Genomic DNA, 22,016 nt, shown 5'->3' on the forward strand with positions numbered 1-22,016 from the left:
ATTATATGCGATTCGGATAATTGAAGTGGCTCAAAGGAATGAATACATGAGAGCTTGCAGGTGCAGAGATACGACTGCTTTAAAGTTAGCGGGCTCGTCTGGGAGGCAGCGCTAGACTATTAGTAGCAGACAAAGGAGATACTGAATTTGTAAATGAAGGAGACGAGGGACTCTTTGGAGGTGGAGAGGGAAAACAGCTGTAGGGGTGGGGGTGGGGGGGCTCAGGTGGGCTCTGTCTAGTCCAGAGAGAGGAGTTGGCTCCCTTGAGACTTGGAACACACACATTTACAGACACAGGCACATTTCAACCCAAAGTGTAGCCATGCCTTGATTTCTCTGGCCGTCTTCTCCCTTTCATACTTTGCAGATACTCCTGCTGCCCCTGCCTCTTTCAAAGCGCCTTCCTTGCCCCCCCGCGCTAAAGCTGTAAAATAACCGCTTCAATATAACAGCCTTGGATTCCGCTCAGCTAACCACACTGCACAGGCCTGCGAGAGCACACCTGGACACAGCACCAGCACCACGCTGACATGTTGTAGTTAGTGTGGTGACAGATTTGCTTCCTACAGAGTGTTTTTCTCTCTCTGTACCTGTCATGGATGGAGCTGCCAGAGGTTGTTTTTTTGGGGGGGGGGGGGGGTACATGGCCAGAGCCAGGAAAAGCAGACGGAATAGGCAATTGGGCAATAATGAAGCTGCAGAAGAAATATAGAATGAAACACACATACAACCAGACTCTTATTACCAGGAGGAGTCCAGTCCAGGTAGATCTACCAACACTGCCTGGAGAAGGTTAATGACACGCCCGCCATGTCTTTCCCGCTTCCTCTCCTCACCTCCTCCCCCAGCAGTCGAGCAGACACGCTTCTCAAAATCCCCCAGGGCCACATGCTGGGAAGTATTGCCTGGCTTACCTGAGCCATTCATCTGTGTAGCCTCTGGAGGCCTGAATAAACACACTCGGTGTCCTTAGACGTGCACACACATGGGAATTACAAATACATATGCATGCACACACACACACACACACATGCATTTTAAGCTGCTGCAGATGTGCAGCCTAAAACCACCATCCCCTCCAGCCTATGCGCTCCACGTCCACGTCTTGCAGGCTGGGTGCATATAAAGCGTTGCATCTAGAAACAATGATTAAAAGAGGTGAGGCTCTGACACTGTGAGTAACAAGAGGATCTTATTGAGGACATCCGCCAAGAGACCCCCCCCCCCCCCCCGGCAAATACGACTGCAGGTGACTGGGAGAGTCGGAGTGGAGACTCTGCACCTAAGCCCCTTCTAATCACGTTGTCCCACCGGTTCTGCTGAGCCCACGCCATCGAAACAACGATTGAGGCAAACACAGGAGAGAGCAGGAGAAGGAGAAAGTGAGAGACACAAAGAGAGTCCAGGCAGGCTGGAAAGGAGGGGGTGGTCAGACAGACACGGAGTGAGTCACGCAGGCAGATATCCTCCTACATGTAGGTCTGTCAAACAAAAAGTGCAAATAATACGCTAAGATCAAGCCCGCCGCTGACAGTCTCTGGGCTGCTTTATCTGTTTGTGTGCTCAAGGTTGAGCCCCGGCAGACCTCAGCGCCTGATGATGATGCCGATAAGGGACCCTGGGCGTGAGGCGAGGCCGAGGAGGCTCTTCTGACATCATTCAATATGCGTGCATGCATCCTTTCCACAAGGCCACCACGGGCGCCAACAGCGATGAGGTGGCGAGCAAGGAGCCTCCGTGCGTGTGACTCAGTGAGCTCTGGACACAATCTGACGACAGACGATGATAGCTCAGTAAGCCGCCGGGGGGGGGGGGGGGGGGGGCAGCCTGAGGTTTTAGGAGTCCGCCACTTCGAGCCCCTTCCTGAGCCATTTGACTCCGAGCATGGCTGGAATTAGTTTGAGAAACTTGACGAGCTCAAGGCATCGAAGGTACGATTCAGAGACGCACATCTCTCCTCTCCCCCTCTCACCGAGACACCCAGCTGTTCGTGTTGAGCACATGCTAACACACTGGGTTTCATTATGCCGATCTGACATCGCTTAAGTTGGGAAAGGAGACAGCTGCACTCATGTGGCCCTGGGCGCACCCGTCATTAGTGCCAGCCTCACTCCACTCCTCTGCCATCTCTTCCTTGTTCCAGCGCTCCCTTCCTCCCGAGCTCCTACATTGTTTTTTTTTTGTTTTTTTTAAACAAAGCCACACCCCTTCATAAGATTTTCTGACCTAATTTCTGCCAGCTTTACCGCCGGCCCAACAATCGGAACATGTGACTTGGAACGTCTTCGCCTCTTCAGCGTTCTTGTCAAGGTGACAAACATAAAATGGAATAGAACTGTGTTTGCAAAAGGTTGATTTCCTATGTGCTTACCACTGAGCATTGGATTCAAATCAGCTGACATGAGCAGGAAGCAATCAGCACCCTGTGTTTCTAAGCGTTTTTCTTTTTTTGACAGCTTCTACCTGCCCAGACCTTTCAGGGTCCTTCCTTCAGATCTCACCAGCTCCTTCCCGTGCAGCCTCTTTCTGTCCTTCCTCTCTCTGTGGTACTTAGAAGCTGATTTCCCAATGTACGTCATTAACCTTTTCTCTCTCCTCTTGCTTGAACCCACAGAGCACATTTGAGACATGAAGAGAGACATCGCAGAGCATGTTGCGTTCCCTCAAGTGGGATGAGGGGGTTCCACCAGCAATCAAAACTTCCTCCTTATTAACAACTGCATTAAGACTGTAATCCTGCCTCTTATCATACAGGAATATTTTATCTTGCCTTGATTTATGTTTCATAAATTTGCTCATTCTCTTTTCTCTCAACATTTTTAAGCCTGTACTGAGAAGAAATGTCGTAGATGTGTCACACAAAATGACCGGTACTCTACAATGACACGAGTCTCACCTCCCCATCATACGAAATAATGATAGACAAGAAGGCAAACGTGCTGTACGGTCTCCGTGGACGTGATAACTGGTACCTGTGTCATTTAAAAGATGCTTCTTGTCTCTGGGGAGGGGGGGGGGGGCGCATAAAAGAGTCTGTCAACTTCCTCTAGAAGTGTGTTTAATCACAATGAGTGAGATGTAATTAGTGCTGTGTGTGTGTGTGCGGTTGAGGGCCGTGGGTGAGAGGATGTAATGTGCGGTCTCTCTAACAAGCTCCCACTCACCCCAGTGGAGGCAGGCAGGCAGGGAAGGTTGGAGTGACTGCGAGGCTGTTAGAGCAAGTGGGTTGCGTTGGACGTGTCCATGTCTGTGTATTTGTGCGCGCGCGCCCGTGTGTGTGTGTGTGTGTGTGTGTGTGTGTGTGCTTGTCGATGAGTGTGTGTTAGTGTGTGAAAAGTGTGCATGTGTGTCCTTTTGTGTGTGCTGTACTGGGATGTGGAAATTGAATGGAGCCTTTCAGATCTACTGCTTGTCTCCCCGGGGGTGAGAGACTGGTTGCCATGGTTATCCTGGAATCCTGCCGCTAATGGGTGGGAGTTTGTATAGCTGTGGCAACCTGGTCTCTGAGTGTGTGTGCATGTGTGTGTGTGTGTGTGCTTGTGTACCAAGGGTGTGGTTGGGCGGAGGCAACATTCTAGGACACAGGAGGTGACATGAGAACTGAAGCTTCCATTCCCGTATGCTCCTTCTTGTACTCGCACGCAGTCCACACACTATTTTGTCACGTAGATGTTCACTTCGCAGTATTGTGTAGATATTTTAGTTGCAAAATTATAAACTGAAGCCTCCCCGTCCCTCAACTCTACCAGTGGTGCTGGGCGATGTTTTATTCTCAAACTGAAATCACTGTCTTCTAATTTTAAGCATATACTCACCCAAAAAAGTCCCATTGCAAGCATGGCAGAGATGATAATCCTGCAGTGATGAAACCGTCTTCCGTGTTTGCTACATTATTGCAGGGCTAACACATAATGCACTGAAATAGTTAAGCCCTGCTCTCCCGACATCCCTATTACCATCGTTCAAGCCTCAGGCGAGGAGGACTCTTAACTGGTCACAGAGACCCCACTGAACGGGAACAGAGTGGTTAGTGGATAATGAAAACCTCCACAGGGTGGATGGGTGGAGGGAAAGACGCATTCTCACTGATTATTTCCCTTGCCTCACAGTTTCAGATATGATTACGAATTCTTGTCCACAGAAGAGTTTTGCCTCGCAAATATACGTGCGCACTTAGCAGCACCTGCTAATTGGAATATATTATTCAAATTGCATTGCGAATTTGACACAGAGCGCTTTATAGATAGCGACGCGGCTTGGCGTGTCCTATTGTGCGGCGGATATATGCCCATGATGTGCACTGTGACCAGATAATCCTGGTTCTCCTAGTCCCTGTGTTCTGGTAGAGGGGATCAGTCTCTGCTCGTCACACAGATGTCTTGGCTCCTGTTCCTCTTGGAAGACTGATCCATATGTAGCATGAGCCCCCCGTGGATTTAAAGGAACTTGGCTTAGGAATTTGCTCTCTTCTATTCCAGTCATTTTTGCATGGCCAATTCACTGCAGCCTGGAAACATTGAGGAAAATGTTACTCTTGCACAGCGTCCAACATGCGTAAAAATAGAAAATAAAAAGCAATGGTGTGATTTCCTTTACATGGGATACTTTCAGTATGCACTCCGGATGAGCGACGCGGAGTCTCGGGGTGAAATCATCTGTTGGAGAACTTGCTGCTGCTGACAAGTGAGATGTGGGCTGATTCATTTCTGTTGCTGAGCCCCCTTTCAAAGTATGGGCCGTGAAGAAAACACAGATCCCCTGAACACACAGTAGGTACAGGCTCAAGAATGTGGGCTTGTGGTGAAACTCAGCAAGTCATGGGGGGGCGCAGAGGGACATTGTAGATCCACCCCTTGCTCCTTAGCCCAGATTTATGCTGCATAGTTATATAATTCAATAAACACTTCCAACTCTGTTGCTGCAGGCCATCTAACCTTCAGATGACCACATGATCAGCAGTTTCAGTTACAGTTCCACCGAACATTTGCAGAGCAATTGGGGGGGCAAATGCTCCTTATTTTGGCAGATGGAAAGGTTTTTACGAATAGGAATTAAGTTAGGTGATGGCGTTGTCCTCATTCTGAATGCTGGATGCACGCTGTCTAAGTCCTGGTGAGTCAACAGCTTACCGCATGTAATGGTTTCCTTCCCAATGTGCTATCATACAAGCAGGCGTAAGTGACGCTAAACTTTATTGATTTGAAGCAGGACACTTAACATCAGTTTCCCTTTTCTAAAATCCCAGAAACCTGTGAGAGTTCAGCCTCATCCTTCATTTTGCACTTTTCCCTCTCCTCTTCGCAACCCTCAGATCGTCTTTTTTTCCCCTCCTCTCTCTGAGATTTCCACTCCCTAGCTCAGACAGCCTTAGCCTTGACTCAGGGCCACCCCATGCTCTCACTGTCCAACTATTTAACTAACCGCAGTGAAACAGCTTTAATTTCAGCTTACTGCTCAGTTTGGCTCAACGGAGCGTCGCTTGGGGGTCTTTCTGGAAAACCGTGGTATATGGAGCCCAACTGGCAGACAGGAGAGAACAACAGCCCGGTGCAGTTAGAGCTCAGAAACCCCAGGGACACATACGTCAGTCAGCGCAGCCTCCCCCGGGACTCGTTCAATTAGTTATGGCTTAAAAAAACCCCAAAATGCATCTCTGCACCTTGATGCATGAGGGGGGGGGGCGAGCTTTATTAGACAGCCAATCATCAACGACCTCTTAAAGACGCACCTTTCAGATATGTAGAGTGCATTGCTTCAGCTTATGCTTCAGCTGTTTCCACAGCAATGTCCATCATTCCCGTGTTTTTTTTGCCAACAAAATTTCATTGCAGGGAAGTGACAACTATGCAATTACCGTTTCTGAAAATGACAAGATTTAGAAAAAACTGAAAATATCTGCTGTAATGGAATATTAATTGTACCGCAGTTTATTTGAAAGTCTTTAGGGGCAGAGATGAATCAGTAAACAGTTTTTAAAGTCAGGGTAAAAAGTTATTATTGTTTTCACCTTTAAAAAAGAAAAGAAAATCCTATAACATAAAGGATGAATTCAACATTTTGAAATATACTTACTCTTTCTTGCAGAGAGGATTGCTAAGAGGATTCATTTGATTTTCCAGTCTGAAGTTGGCTCTATGGCACTTTAAACCAAAGACCACTAAAGTATGCACCGCCTTAGAGTAATGTCACAGCCTACACACACGCACTGCGGTGCACTTCCACTTCACTGCAGTACGGTGAGAAAGCATCCCAGGCGATCCAGGTCTTGACGGTTCATCACTTTGCCCTATGGAGGTCTGTAAAGTCCTGCCAAAACTCATAGAAAAAAAAGTGAAACCAACCTTTACCTTATCATTGCAGTGAATAGAGAAGAAGCTAAAACAAAAAGTTAAGACTCTATTTTCCAGGAAAGGTGAATGTGTGTGTGTGTCTATATTTTTGCTGACACAGTAGACTGTGGACTTGTCTGGATGAAGGGGAATACATTTATGGTTTTTGAGGAGTGAGGGCCCACACCAGCCACCCTAGGGTCTTGTTATCCTCTCCTATGCCTGCGCTCTTGGGGAGACTTTAATGAATACTCCTGCTTCGCTCCTCTATTCTGGCTCCAGTCAGGCTATCGACAGCCCCCCCCCCCCCTCCTTCCTCCTCCCTGACCGCCCCTGACTGTTCACCAGAGCAGGTCCTTCTAAGCAAGTAGGAGGACTAGGATGGAGACAGCAAGGAGGCTTGGTGATCGAGCTGAATAATTGATGTGAGGAGTTCACCTGGGAACAGCTCAACAGTTTTCCTGAACCCACATGACCGCCATATGCTCGCTCGTGTGTGGACTGGGGGCGATTTCTGATTAGAACCTTTTCAATATTCTATTTTCTACCTTAAATAAATCGAAATTTACTCCCCCCCAAAATACAGCAAAGTAGCAAGTGAACACTAGCATCAGATGAGGAGACTACAGCAATGCAAACAGCATGGCCAGGAGTGAAACCAGCCCTCTGACAGAAGGCTCTAAATGTCTCAACTGTTCAGTACTGATATGATCCAAAGCAGCACCTATTAGCTGATGGATAAAGGGAGATGTCAAGGAACATGAGGCAAAATCAACACAAATGTGAGAACATCTCCCTTTATTCCCAAATGTGCTCAGAGGTTCTTTCACGGAGTCATTGAGTTATATCTTATTTATGAGAGGTGAAGCAACAGTTGCTTGTAGATGTGATGTTATGCAATCTGCCAATCATTTTTCAATGAATGCTAAGTAGAATAGCACACACAGTGAAAATGGATCCACATCTGACCAAACAAAAAATAAAAATAAAAAGCCTCCCAGAGTCGGAAATGTGTGATACCTATGATTATCCTGCTTTCTGTCTTGTGTGTGTGTGTGTGTGTGGGGGGGGGGGGGGGGGGGGGGGGGCAGAAAACTAACACTTCTGGAATGCCCCATGCAGAGCGAGGACTTTAGCGATGCATGCATGTTTACGGGAGTGTCTTGGCAGGAAGTGGAAGGGACCCTGTCCAGAATAACGGAGCAGCAGTGGAATGTGGTGCAGCAGGGAATATCCTCTGTAAAACACAAGGCCGTCCGGGGGTTTGAGGAGGGGTCTTCACTGTGGGAAGACTTTTATCAACATTTTCATATTAAAATAGACGTCGCCCAGCGCTCCGCTCTACAACGCAACACGGATGCCTGCCTTCGTCTTTCATCCTGTCTCCTTTCGTTTCACACCACAGCTAAATTATAAGACCATGTCCCGTGGAATATCCTTCAAACCTGTGACTCATTCACTGAAAATGTTCAATCCAAAATGTGAGAGCCTCAACTGCGGCGGTGTTGAAGTCACAGTGAATACGAAGTGTTAGTATTTCTCTTCCGGCGGCTGTGCATTAGGCCGGATGCCACGCACCTTCGCCCACATGCCTCCCACGACCCAGCGCCCGTATACAGAGGGCAGAATCTGAGCCCAAGCTGCAAGCAAGCAGATAAAGGCAATCTCATTGATGTAGGAGCAGCTCACTGGAAAAGAAAGAGCCATCTCTGACACAACCCTTCTTGCATTACCCTTGCTGCAGAATCAGATTAACCACAAGAATATTGCACTGAGCCTTTAAGGCGTAGTCATCTCTTACATACACGTCGAGCAGCTGTGCTGTATCTGTATCTGCAAACCTGCTGGCTGTGTAGGGAAAGATTCTCAACTCAAAATGCAGACGTGAAGCTCGCGCATCACTTCCTTCAGGAAAGCATGTCTATGCATGCAGTGACATGAATGTGGTCTGCGGGGTGTGTGAATGACATGTCCCGCCCACGGCGCCGCCCACAAACTACTGCATCCTAATAATGTTGGTCTGTTCTACGTGAAGAATTTATAATAATGAAGATTAAGATGCAAACCTCCACGTCTCCTGTGAGAATTCAGTGTATTTACCCGTGCTCTAGCGTGTGTGTGTCTATGATCAGCACAATGAATCTAGCAACTGCACATCCCCTCCTGCATTAGACCACAGGACATTTGACAAGCAACCTGCTTCCTACCGTTCTATCACGATCAGCGAGATGAGCAGCATGAACATGTTGTGCTCAGGCTGTATTTATTTTATTCTATTCTTTCTGTCCCCCCCTTGCTCTTGGTCTGTTTCCTCTCACTCGCTTTGTTTTTTTTTGTGCTGGTTTGTCTTGCTCTCTCTCTACCAGTACTCCTCTACACTCCCCCCCCCGCCCTCCCTTCCCTGAAACCAACTCCTTGGCAACCAGTTGCAGCGTCTCCGAGAAAGGTAGACGACCTCCTCGTGGTGCCACAGCAACCCAACGCAACACCAGACAAGGCATGCTGCATTATTAACCAGAAACAGCCAAGAGGGGCTGTCGAGGACGGAATCGTGGGCAACAGGGAGAGAGTGCAAGAAAGACAAACGGATGTCGCAGTATAAATTTCAATGGGAAAACAGAATGTCCAGATTTGACTGGACACTCATGGACACACTGTATGAGTGATCTCAGCATGTAAGAGGGAAACAGAGCAAAAAGAGAGAGAGAGAGGGAGCGAGCGAGCGAGGGAAATTTTGGAGCGGTTACATTCAGCCAAACCAACAGGGGGATCAATAAGGAACATCTGGGTCTGGGGCGGACAGGGCGGCTTTTGTTTGCAGTCAGTATATTGGCCTGACACCTCACCCAGATTCTCTCTGGGTTTCTACATGAGGGGAGGTAGCGAGAAATTGCTGGCGGGTGCGATCACGGAGAGAAAGGTGTTGGCTTTTCTGCAGGCAAAATTTGTCCAAAGTAAGGGCACCCATACTTAGTAATTCTACATATAGTTGGGATGGTGAGACATTATTACAATAAATATGAAGGACATAGCAGCTTGTCTCATACACGTCCACGAAATGGGACCCTTTAATAATGAGGCCAAATTGGAAAGGTTTGAATGCAGCTCGATTTCTAAGCAGCTGTATCTGAGAAATGACTTTTGGGAAACATCTGCCAGTTGCTTTGGATATGGATTGAGAACAAAATCGCCATGAACAAAATCGCCAGAGAACAAAAACAAGAGTTTAACAGGTGCATCGTCGTTATTGTGATATTAATGTCAGTCACAATCACAGTCGCAAGGACAGTTCGCTTGAACCCATAAAGCGAACCTCAAGATGGCGTCTGAAGAACATGCAGAGCATCGCCAAGGCAATCAGGATTCATCCTCTGAATTCCTTTAGCTAAATTATACATTTCAATAACAGACAACAGCATCATTAATACATCAGAACTATTGAAGTATATTTACATTTCTGGGGCAGGACTCCACAATATAAGGAAGCTGCTGGCCCGTAATGTTCGTTGCCTTTAAGCCCCCGTCGGGTCTGTAGAGTGAACAGACACATTCAAAGTTCAGCATTGTTCTGGCAGCCGGTACTTCTGTCCTGAAACACGACCCTGGCCCAGCTGTGGCGGTGTGAAATCACACACTATTAAATATAAATCGGTAGCGCTCACCTATTTGAGAAGTCTATGTACGATTCCATGGAATATTCCTTTATTGGAGCAAAAAAAAAAAAATAGGCTGTGATATGCACATGACATTTTGCCTCACTATGGTGATGATTGCAGCTTTTGGGTAGAGAAATCGTTGTGTGGGATCTGTAGTTAGTCAGAATCGAAATGAAGCATGAAGACATCAGAGGAGAGGGATTCTAGCTTTGCTCAGTGTAATGCTGCTTGGGGGTTTCATGGAAAACAAGAAGGTGAGAGAATGAATACTCCTTTAGGTGGCTGAAATGGTAAAAATGTATCCATTAATGTCATTAAACCATTTACATGTTTCTTTGTCAACCAAAAACTCGAATAGCTGATGCATAGTGAAGCACATCCCTCATTAAAGATGGGAAAATACATTCAGTACATGATGTGAGTTTTTGTGTGTTTTTTTCGCAGTATCCTTGACCATGCTGATCTGCATAGCTGCACAGACTTATGACTCACAAAACAGAAATATTATCGATTCTTCTCCAGGTTGGCGTGTCTCTGAAAGCCAAGCCCACTTCACGCTCTCAAAGATGAATGCAATTTCTGAATCTGAGCCGCACTTTAAACAAGGGAAAATATGTATGTAAATATTGAAAAGGAAAGATAGAGAGGGGAGGGGGGGGAAGCACAAACACAGAAGAGCTGAAATGGATAAAAAGCAGAGGAGATGAGTGGAAGAGGATAGAGCGAGAGAGAGATAGTGAGAGAGAGAAAAAAAACCTGAGAGAAAGAGTTTGAGGTGGTTTGCTCACAGAGGGAGGAGAGGAGGAGGTACAGAGGAGCAGAGAGGAGAGGTAATGAGGCCAGTGACTGGCTCTACACCTCGTCTCTCTGGAAACTAATTGGGAGAGAGCTGGAGGGCACTAATTTGAGCACTCTGCTGGGTAAATGTAGTGCAACGAACTATGAAGGGTAAATCAATGTACTACCGCTCCTTACACCTTGCTTTCTCTCCGTCTCCATCCCGCCCCCCCTCCCTCCCCCCTCCCACTTCTGTGGCTTAATAAAAATTCCATTGACGTCTCTTATGCTTGTGGGCATAAAGGTATCGACCTGTGGCCGGCATCATATGTGCTGATGAGGTACACCTCGCCACAGAGGACTTCAGCTAGTTACACAGCTAAGAAAACGAATGAATTGGGACTTGATATCTCGTGTCAATCAAGCTGCCGCAGCGAGCTGTTGGCGTGTGTCATCATTCCTTCTGCGCTCAGCTGTACATCCCGGAAGCCCGGCTGACAGGATGATCAGCTGGTACGTTTGCCTTCAGATTGGAGACGCGCTTCCTCCCACAGTTGTTGAACACAACAGGGTTGTCATGATTGAGTGTAGCAGCGTGTGTGTTCTCTCCCAGGGAGGTGCACCGTCCGATGGGAGCAAGGGAAACAGAATGTATAGTCCCCCCGCAGACAGAGTGACACATGACAGAGGAGGCCTGCTCTCCTCCAGCAGAGAAAAGGGGAGCAAAGAAAAGTGGTTTGGAATAGAAAGTGAATTTGGATCTCTGGGTCTTCGTGCTGTACAGTCATCTATCCATGCATCTATATCACATGTGTCAAACCTGTCCAGTGGAGGGTGGAGACACTCCAGGTTTTCTTTCCAACCATCTCTCCAGCAGCTGATCTCACTAATGAGTTCCTTTTCTCAAATCAGAGGTGTTGATAATTACAATCACCTGCTTTATTGGCCGGCTGGAAGGAAAACCTGGAGTGTCTCGGCCCTCCACCGGACGGGCTTGACACCCCTGATCTATATCTATCGCTGCATCTATATCTATCCATGCATCTATATCTATCCATGCATCTATATCTATCGATGCATCTATATCTATTGCTGCATCTATATCTATTGATGCATCTATATCTATCGCTGCATCTATATCTATCGCTGCATCTATATCTATTCATGCATCTATATCTATCGATGCATCTATATCTATTGCTGCTTCTATATCTATCAATGTTTCTATATCTATCGATGCATCTATATCTATTCATGCATCTATATCTATCGATGCATCTATATCTATTGCTGCTTCTATATCTATCAATGCTTCTATATCTATCGATGCATCTATATCTATTCATGCATCTATATCTATCGCTGCATCTATATCTATCGATACATCTATAGCTGTCATTCCTGGGAACTATTAAGTGAAAAGGACAAAATAAGTTGCGGTGGCTGAGAATGAATGCAGCATATCAACTGAGCGTGTGCTTTTCTCTCCGCCTTTCATTGTGGTGCTTGGAGGATGCTGATCTGCTCTGCTCCACGCCATCTGCCCCCCCCCCCCCCCCCCCCCCCCCTCTTGGTGACGGTGCCTTACAGCTCGGCCCCCCTGGGAAATAGCTGTGGATAAGTTATTCAATTAGTGGGGCATTATTGGCCCAATCTCTCGGAGGACAGAGCTGATGATGCTGTGATTATACCGCTCTGCATTCCTGTATGGCTCGGCAACCCCTGTCCGTGTGTGTGTGTCGGCTTGGATTGCTACACGACGTATGCACTTTTGCGGCGTCGAGTGTGTGTTCCTGGGTTTACGTGTGTCAGTGTGAATCAACAAACAATGTTTTGCAGGGTGAATGAATGTGGAGAGTCGGTGGAGGCGGGTAACAATGCGCTGACCGGGCATCGTCTCGGCGAGGACGGCCTCTTCGGAGTGACTGATCAGTGTGAGATGGCGTCTCACCAAACCCCCGACCTGCTTTTCACCGACCAGCTCAAACAAAAATCTTCCTTTAATGTTTACAATATAGAAGTTGCAACATGTGTGACGCGTTATTGTGATTTCCTGACAATAGTGAGCAATCACGGCCGTGAATATTTCACAATCGCACCGCGGTCTGGGAGTTTCTTTCTCAACGCTGGTTACAACAAGAACACAACAGTGCTTGAGACAAAGAAATGACAGGAGGGACGTCTCAGCACGCCAACACAGAGGCCCACACCCCCCCAATCCAAACACATTCTCTCTCTGCGGAGCAGTGAGGTGGTCTTTAAAGCGCTGCCATGATGGGTCGGCCCTATCTGCCCAGCGCAGACACACAGATGCCCTCCTGGGAGGAGAGGCTAGAGGGGAGCAGGGCAGTGGGCCTGGAGCCTCATCTGCTCTGCCCAGAATACAAATAGGTCAGTGTGTGGTGGGAGAGCAGAGGCACAGGGAGGGACACACACACACGCACACACACACACGCACACACACACACGCACACACACACACACACACACACTGACCATGAACAAGAAGGGGTCTTGCCAGCTGAATTCTTCCATTGGCCATGATGGGAAGGGCCATCTGGTATCAATGTGGGTAAGTCAAGCAAACTTGAGCACACACATTCACACCCACACGACCCTGCCCCACACACACACATACCTACTCACACACGCACACACACACAAACACACGCACACACGCACACAGCAGACACGATTTTGAATCTGTGAGATGATCAGGACAGAAACTGAACATTATCTCAGAGTCTCTAATGCATTTCTCATCCTGTCACAAAACAATACAACCTGTAGCCTCACCTCAGATACAGCAGAGAGCTGTGCGGTGCCTGGTTCACAGTGGTGAACTCTGACCCCCCCCCCAGCGAGGGGCAGTCCCCATGCAGTGCGAGGGCCTCTGAAGCGCCAAGCAGCATGATGAAAACTCACAGCAAGCTTAAATGTCTTAAACAATGCTGGTGTCTGACCGTCTGCTTCACGTGACTGGCCGAATGTGATCATCATTGCAGGACAGGATGTCATATATTTATTAAAGCATGCCTGTATTAGCATAATGCTTTTACTTACTTTGCTAACTAATCATAAAACGTCTTCTTATTGAAGTCATAACGCAACAACCTTAGATGCTATGGCAGAGATAGCATCCATTGAAAGGTCTCTCACAGTTATTGCACATTATAAGGTCCAAAATACACATATTATTTACTGCTATTGGAATGTAAGTGTAGATATCTGAGACAGAAACCTGGAAATGTTCTCCTTGCCGAAGCCTCCTTACCTGCCATTGATTGCCACTCGACTGGCCAAACCCTGATCCTTGTTCTGACCCTGCCTTTAGGACTGGTGTTTAATTCCATTTTTTGCTGTGCTGTGCTCAAACGTTCCGATTTCTCCCTTTTTGGTAAATTCCTGGAAGTAAGAAATACCCCAGCTTTGGGTAAAAATAGACATTGTTTAGCTGTGATGTAATCCTGTGGCTGTATCCTATAAAGTTTTCTTTCTGCTTCGAGCGCAAGCTCAACATATCACTGAACAAGGGAACTGTTTTTTTGGGGGGGCCTAATAACAAACCCAGGCCTGATGAGGGAAGGTTTGCACGGAGCAAATCGTGTAGAAAATAAGCAGGGTTGAAGTCAGAGTGAAAAGAAAACACTTCTGGGTTTTCCATCAGCACCTCTTCACAGACACACAAACCTTCAGAAGGACACCACGAGCTTCACATCAGCCTGCTGAAGAAGTGCACTGAAACACGTCACACACAAAGTGCACAAGGGCCCTGCTGCGCAGTGTATCTGCCAGCGGCCACCGGACAGCCAGGGAGAGTTGAAGTCTGGCTATGCACTAACGCTCAAGAGCTCCCTGCCAATGTTTCAGACGCCAGGCTACGAAGCTGCGCAGCCTCTAATGGAGACACAGCAGCTGAAGCCATTACATGAGTCGTTTTAGCAAGTTGAGTTCTGGACTGTGGCTCACAAGTATCCTCCATTCCTCATCTCCGCCTACAACACTGTTATATATATATATATATATATATAAAAATATGATCTGTTGTGCAGCTATGTGCATCTTTTTGGTTAACACCTTCATTCCACTTCCATGGCGTCTCCCCCCCCCCCCCCCCCCTCCTCACCTCCTCTTTCTTGCTCCTTCTCTGCTCACATCCATTTCTGTGATTATTGAAAGGAGTGCCAGAGAAACACTGTGACCCATCTAATTTGGGTTGTAGGAGAGCGTCGAGAAGAGGAGAGGGGCCCTGCGATTTTCCACACTCTCTTTTACCGAGCAGGGAAGTGGTGAGAGGGTGAGAGAGAAGCTGTTGCCATGGCTACCTGCTGGCAGCTTCTGTCCTTGTGTTTGGAGAGTGCTGGCTGTTCCCTTTCTACCCTTCCCTTTCTGACAGGCAAGGGGTGGAGGGACTAAGAAGAGGAAGGAGGTGAGGAGCACTCTGGGAGGGGTCAAGCTGCCAAAGGGGAACGACACCAGGGCTCATCGCCACGGAACCAAAATCGTCTTGGCTGGGACAAGACCAGCAAAAGAGCATCATGGAAGGCTGGAACAATTACTGTCACCCCCACACGCACGCACCCACCCACACATTAATACTGTCAGCATCACACTTTCACCTATCCGAGCTATGTTGCATAGTCAACGTTCCCGTACGCACTGAGGCGTTCTCATTTGGTGGTCTTTGCTGAAGCCTGATGTTTAAGTCATGGCTTTTTCCTTCCTGTGTGCAGACAGGTAACTTCAGTGTGTCAGGTCTGGCCGCCTAGTAAGCTGATCAGGGTAACGGATATGCACAACACACAGATCTCCTTGTTACCTTCCTGACTGCACTTTCATCCTCACAGGCTGAATAGCAACAGCTACTTTGTCAGCTAATACAGTCTATATTTCCGTCTCTTTGTGCCTTCTATTTTGTGCTATCTCATTGCCAGAGTGAAAAATGGGGGCAACATGCACCCCATTTCTTGAAGCCCTATCAGGACTTTATTGTGTGTCCCTGTGATGATGTTAAAGTTCACCTCGGAGTGACCTGGAGTGTCTTAGAGTGTCCTGGAGTGACTATGTGGGGGCAGCAGTGGCTCAGGCGGCTCAGACTTGGGTTGGGACCTGGAGAATTGCAGATTCAGTCCCAGCACAGACAAACAAAAAAACAAAAAACAGAGCTGACTGGTGGCTGGAGAGAGGCCAGGCCACTGTCGTGGTGCCCTTGAGCAACGCACACCCCCAACTTCTCCAGGTGCCATGACGACATGGTTGGTGCACCCTCTGCAAATGCTAAGGAGCCCCTACATATACACGTGTGGATTGTTTAGAGGTTGTAACTGTAAGATCTAAATACGATTTTGTTGTGTTTGTATTTGCATGCTCAGTGACATGAATAAATGTTCCTTCTTCTATGTGAGGGCTCTGCAGTTACTTTTAGACTGTCTGGTGGTCATGCTGAAGCCTCCTTCTTACCGCCCCCACTCCCCCCATGGCAGGAGGCTGACCTTGGCAGGGCCTGACGGAGAGCTGGCCTGGAGGGGAATCCACAGTGCTCCACGCCAGCCCACTCAGTCTGTGCAGGTGTACTAATGCCTGGACAAACACACGCACACACACCAACACAACCTACACATACACACACTCGCCCCCAGAGCGAGCAGATGTCCTAACATTCTCTCTTCTGGATTCTCTCTTTTAATTTTTATTAATTGTTTATCCACCGGCACGGTGGCGCAGCGGGTAGAGCTGTTGCCTCACAGCAAAAACTTACCGCATTTGACTCCTATCTTTGCAGAGCTTGTGTCTCCTCCCTGTGTCTGTGGGGGGTTCTCTCCAGGTTCTCCGGCTTCCTCCCACCACCAAATACACGCAGCTCAGGTGAATTGTCCGTAGGTGTGTGTGTGTGCCAATGATTGCTTGTCTTTGTGTGGCCTTGTGATGAACTGGCGGCTTGTCCAGGGTGTACCCCGCCTCTCGCCACGTAGACAGCTGGGATGGGCTCCAGCAGATTCCGCGATGTTGAAAAATGCAGTGAATGAATTAATCTTGTTGCTGCATCATTTCCTTTCCTCGATCTGCATTCCTCTTCTGTCTTACTTTGAGCCTGTTTTCATTTATTATTCTGTAGTGGGAAATAAAAGTCCTTCGAGATGCAGGTAAACCTCTCAGGGCCACATGCCTGGCGACTGACGGCGGCTCATGTAGATGAATATATAGATGCAAAAATATATGCATTAGTTAATAATTTACTAAAAGCTTTCATCACTGGCGTTCATTATTATAATATATGTAGCAGCCTATCGAATATCGAGGTTTTCCATATCCCTCATCGTATCTGCATGGTATCATACAGTATGTGTAGTAGAGGGATCCGTCCCACCTGTAGCGCATGGGTGACCTCACCACATCCTTGTTTCTGAACGTCCTCGCCTTGTAAAGTCACTACTTTCCTACACCGTATCATGATATTCTAACTCGTTACCAATAAATAAACTTGGTATTTTCTGAAATGTCCCCATTTTTTTTTACAAAGGTTGCTGGGATAAAATGAGAATATCTTCCTTTGTCATTCCTCATACCCACATCCAACACACCCTTATAGCTGCACCCCATCTCCCTTGAATGGCGTATTTTCCTCCACTCTGCCAGTCTTCCTTCAACACATGCCAGCGCTCCTGGGGGGCACCAGTTACACAGCAAGGATTTCAGGAGCAAGAGTTCCTGAGGATATCATTATCAGGATCATCACTGGGCCTCATGGCTGATGTTACATTAGTATTCCATCACAAAGAGCCCTCACGGCGCACATTAATTTGCCAACCCTCTCAACCCACCAGTAGGGTTTTTATTCCACAATTCAGTCGTGTCATATTAATCTGCATTTGACCATGTCTAATCTAAATGCAGATTCACGGCTGTTTGAAAAAGGGGATGTTGAAAGTTAGGTATGTCAGATGCTTATAACTGACAGGGAAGGAGGTTTAGCAACGTTGAGGCACGCAACAAAACATGTTTGCTTTCAGTTGTCATAGTGCATGTCACTCTCAGAGCATCGAGTTTAGTGAGGTTGTCCAGAATTCCAGTATGTTTGCAATAATGGGTGGATCATGCAATACATATAAGTCAATCTGATATTGTTATTGTGGTGCAATACCTTTATGTAGATAGCTCTGCTTTCAGACAGATTAGCATTAGGCTGTCAAAACAACGTTTTTCTTTCTCCTCCTTTCGATTTTCATTTGATTTCATAAAAAAAAGAAAAAAACCCTCTGTCGACTGATTTGAGGGGCGTGTGTAACAGACCAATCAGTCTTCTTTAGCAGAATGCTAGCAGTTTATTGGCAAAATCCTCATCAAGCAAATATTATTAGTATGTTTTTATCTAGCTTCTGACGGTGGCCCAGGTGGTCCTACGATCGAGAGGTTGGTGGTTCGATTTCCGGCTCTGGCACATGTGTACACTGTTGTTGTGTCCTTGGGCAAAATTGGCAAGACACTTCATTGTCGTGCATTGTCTGTGTGAATGTGGTCAGAAGGGCCAATGGCGCAAATAGGCAACCTCACTCTTGTCAATCTGCCCCAGGGCAGCTGTGGCTACACCAGTAGCTTCACCACCACCAAGTATGGAGTGAATGAATAATGCACAATGTAAAGTGCCTTTGGGTGCCTTGAGAATCGCTATATAAAACCAACGCATTATTATTAATAAACAATAATATGGAGTATTAACTCAATTTCAAATAACTTTTGAACGTTTTATCTAGAAGTATGTGGAAATAATGTTTTAGCCATGTCGACCCATTCACTGAGGACTTCTTTGGGAGTGCCCTCCAGGTGAAGGAGGACACAGGCTGTGAGAAGAAGGGCCTTATAAGGCCTTATGCCACCTTCATGAGTTCTTCCTCACCATATGAGACTCTTTCTGTCATATGTTCATGGTGTATTTCGGTTGTTTGCAAGATCATCTTCACCCATTCATTTTATACACCGACTCTCATCTTGTCCTGACAAGATTAGTACCAAAACCATTTCAGCACCAGGGAGGGCATTGGTAGCCTGATTAAATGGCAGGGCATTTTAGCCTTAGCTTGTCTCACTCAGCAATGATTTGGGTGAAACTGGTGTAAAATTGGATTGGTGGTGCAGTGGTTTGCGCAGTTGCCTCACAGTAGGAAGGTTCAGGGTTCGACTCCTACCTGCGCGGAGTTTATATGTCCTCCTTGCGTCTGCATAGGTTTTCTCCGAGTTCTCTGGCTTCCTGGTGAATTGACCCGTCTAAAATTGTCCATAGATGTGAGTGTGCGTGTGAGTGGTTGTCTGTCTGTGTGTGATCCTGTGATGCACTGGCGACGCGTCCTGGGTGTAGCCCTCCTTTGCCCATAGTCAGCTGGGATAGGCTCCAGCAACTCCCGTGAAGGTGGATAAAGCGGCTAAAAAAGAGACGATTGAGGTCGTCTTGTCTACAAGAACATTTATGTATGTGTGCGTGTCTCTGTGTGCATCAAAATCCTGATCACAAACCCTCCTTTTCGGTGAAACTCAATAATTCTTCTGTTGCTGAATAATTGTGTGATCTGTGATAATGCTCCATTAGAATTAAGACCATTGGCAGATTGTTCTACTTCATTATTCTGTCTGTCCATTCACCAACCCAACCTGTCTTCCCATTGGACATCGACAGCCCCCCCTATCAAATAAATTGAATTCACCCCCGTGCATTCACCCAAACATCATGGTATCAAGCATATCCAACCATATTAATCTTGTCCTCTGTTTATTTCATTCCATCCTCTCATTCATCTCCACCCAACCATTTTATCCCCCATTCAGTATCTGAAGTGAAACAGAATGCATATTAAGTAGGCGACGGCTGGACTCGTCTCGCTGAACTACTGTCGTTTTTCCATTGTTTCTCTTTCTATCATCACTAGCTCCCTCAATCATGCTTCTTCAGCAGCGCGATCATGAAGAATGGTGTGTGAGCTTCATCTGCATGGCTGATGGAGCTCACACATCCGGCTTCTTTTACCTCAATTAGAGCTCTCAGGGGCTGTGGGCGATGAGCAGCTTCAGCATCGGATCCCTTTTATCAAGCCGGAGACCACCTGGATGAAAACAGACATGGGCATAATGGATCGGCCACTATACAAGAAATCATTTAAAAAGCAGTTACTGCAGTTTCCACAATTTGTTGGTCTGATCAGTTATTAAATTAATGATCCCAACATTCATTGGTCAATTAAAATATGAATATCTAATGTTTATTTCTATACTTCTATAAAAGTAAATTTAACATCTTTGCAGTTTTGTGAACAAAACAAAATGACGAATTATGGCATTATACGCTATTTGTAGTAGTGTATCCTGGCAAATGATATTTAATTCATCAAGAACATAACTCACATTTGTAATCAAACATACAATAAAAAAAATTATTATGCAAGATTTGATCCTAGATATCAATTCTTTGGTTGCCGATATAGATTTTTAATGAATGTTTTTGTCGTAGAGGTGTAAATAAAAAGAAAAAAAGATGATATACAACATTATATTCACTCAATCAATACACATACTACACTAACCTTTGTAATCGACTAATTATAATACTTTAAATTAAGGACAACATACATTCAGCATTTGCGTAAATGTCCTAGTGTTGAAACCTACACAATGATCAAATGTACACAACAAACACATGATGCCATCCTTTACTCATTTAAATGATAAATCGTAAACAGAATAAAATTGTAAATATATTCAGTTTATGATAATATGGCAAGGCAGAGCTGCAACTTTCACATTTTACCATCTTTTGATCGAATTATTAAACGGTCTGTTAATGCTTCGGCTCTAAAATTAACGAGCTAATCCAATGTTTTTCTTGGATTCATTTTGCTTTAGGAAATTAAGAATACAATTGTCACATTATTATTATTATTATTATTGTTGTTGTTGTTGTGGAAAGAAACTTGGCAAAAACAAATATATTAATAAATATTTCTTTGTAAACAGAGTTAAAAATAATTTGCCCACACACCTTCCCTCTCCGTCCCCTTTAAACGGGGAGGCGCTCCGGTGCTCGCCCCCCCAGCCCGGGGCTCTCCGGTGCGCTCCGGGAGGGCTGGAGAGGGCGTTCAGGCTGGTCGTGAGCGGACGCGTCGGAAATCTCCCCGGAGGGGCCCCGTGTAATTCGATGCATGCTGTTAAAGCTTAGAGTATATTGTCTTCCCTCTGCTTATGAAGCCTCCACCCACCGGCCCACCCTACATTTAGCGGATCATGTGACTCGGGGTAAGTCATTTGCAAGTACAACAGTTCACTGTGCGCTCCCATTCATTTCCTGAGAACTGCCTGAGCAGCTGAGAGGCAGAAGGGGAGGGTGCTGCTCACTCACACTATCACACGCACACACACACACACACACACACACACACACACACACACACACACACACACACACACACACACGCAGAGTGAGAGGAGAGAAGAGGAGAGGGAGAGGAGGAGAGGAGACAGAGAGGACTGTGGAAAGGAAAACAGTCTCCACGGCTCTGCTGCTTCTGACAAGGTCTGTGCGTTTTTCTCGTCCTGCCGCTCTGCTCTCCATTTGTCACGTTGCTGGGCTTTGTGCTTGCGTTCAGTGCGTCTCCTTCAGCTGTCATTTCCCTGTCAAAGCAGATGACAGCTCAGATCACCTATGGCATTGTGAGTGGGCTGGGTGGGGGTGGGGGGGAGAGACGGACCCTGCATGGTCCTGAGTGGACATCTATTCTCAGTGTGAATTCAGAAGCTGTCACGAGAAGAGCCAAACACCGAATGAGCGTGGGCACGAGCAGCATCCTGTGGATTCTCTCTTAATCACAAAGTCGTTTGTTTCTTAAGCAACTTCGGATCATCCCGATGTTGTAGAATAACACGGGCTGAGCGTCTCGGTGGGGGAAGCACGAGTGTGAAGTGAGACGGCGGCACCAAACTCTCTCTCAGCACTTTAGCTGGATAAAGGAAAAGAAAAGTTTGCTGCTCCTCAGAGTTTTGTGCATGCCGCTACAGATGTATGCATGCGTGACAACTATTGTGGTAGGTGTGTGTGTGTGTGTGTGTGTGTGTGTGTGATGGGCTTGTTTCCTGCTGTAGCAGCATGGAGACCGAGAAATGAGACTGTTAGCAATGGGTTAAACATTTGGAGGCTTGCTGAGCGGAGGAAGGACACTGGGGTGTGTGTGCGTGTGTGTGTGTGTGTGTGTGTGTGTGTGGGAGTGTTGCAGGG

This window comes from Brachionichthys hirsutus, chromosome 12 (genome assembly GCF_040956055.1).
Source record: "Brachionichthys hirsutus isolate HB-005 chromosome 12, CSIRO-AGI_Bhir_v1, whole genome shotgun sequence".
Taxonomy (NCBI): Eukaryota; Metazoa; Chordata; class Actinopteri; order Lophiiformes; family Brachionichthyidae; genus Brachionichthys; species Brachionichthys hirsutus.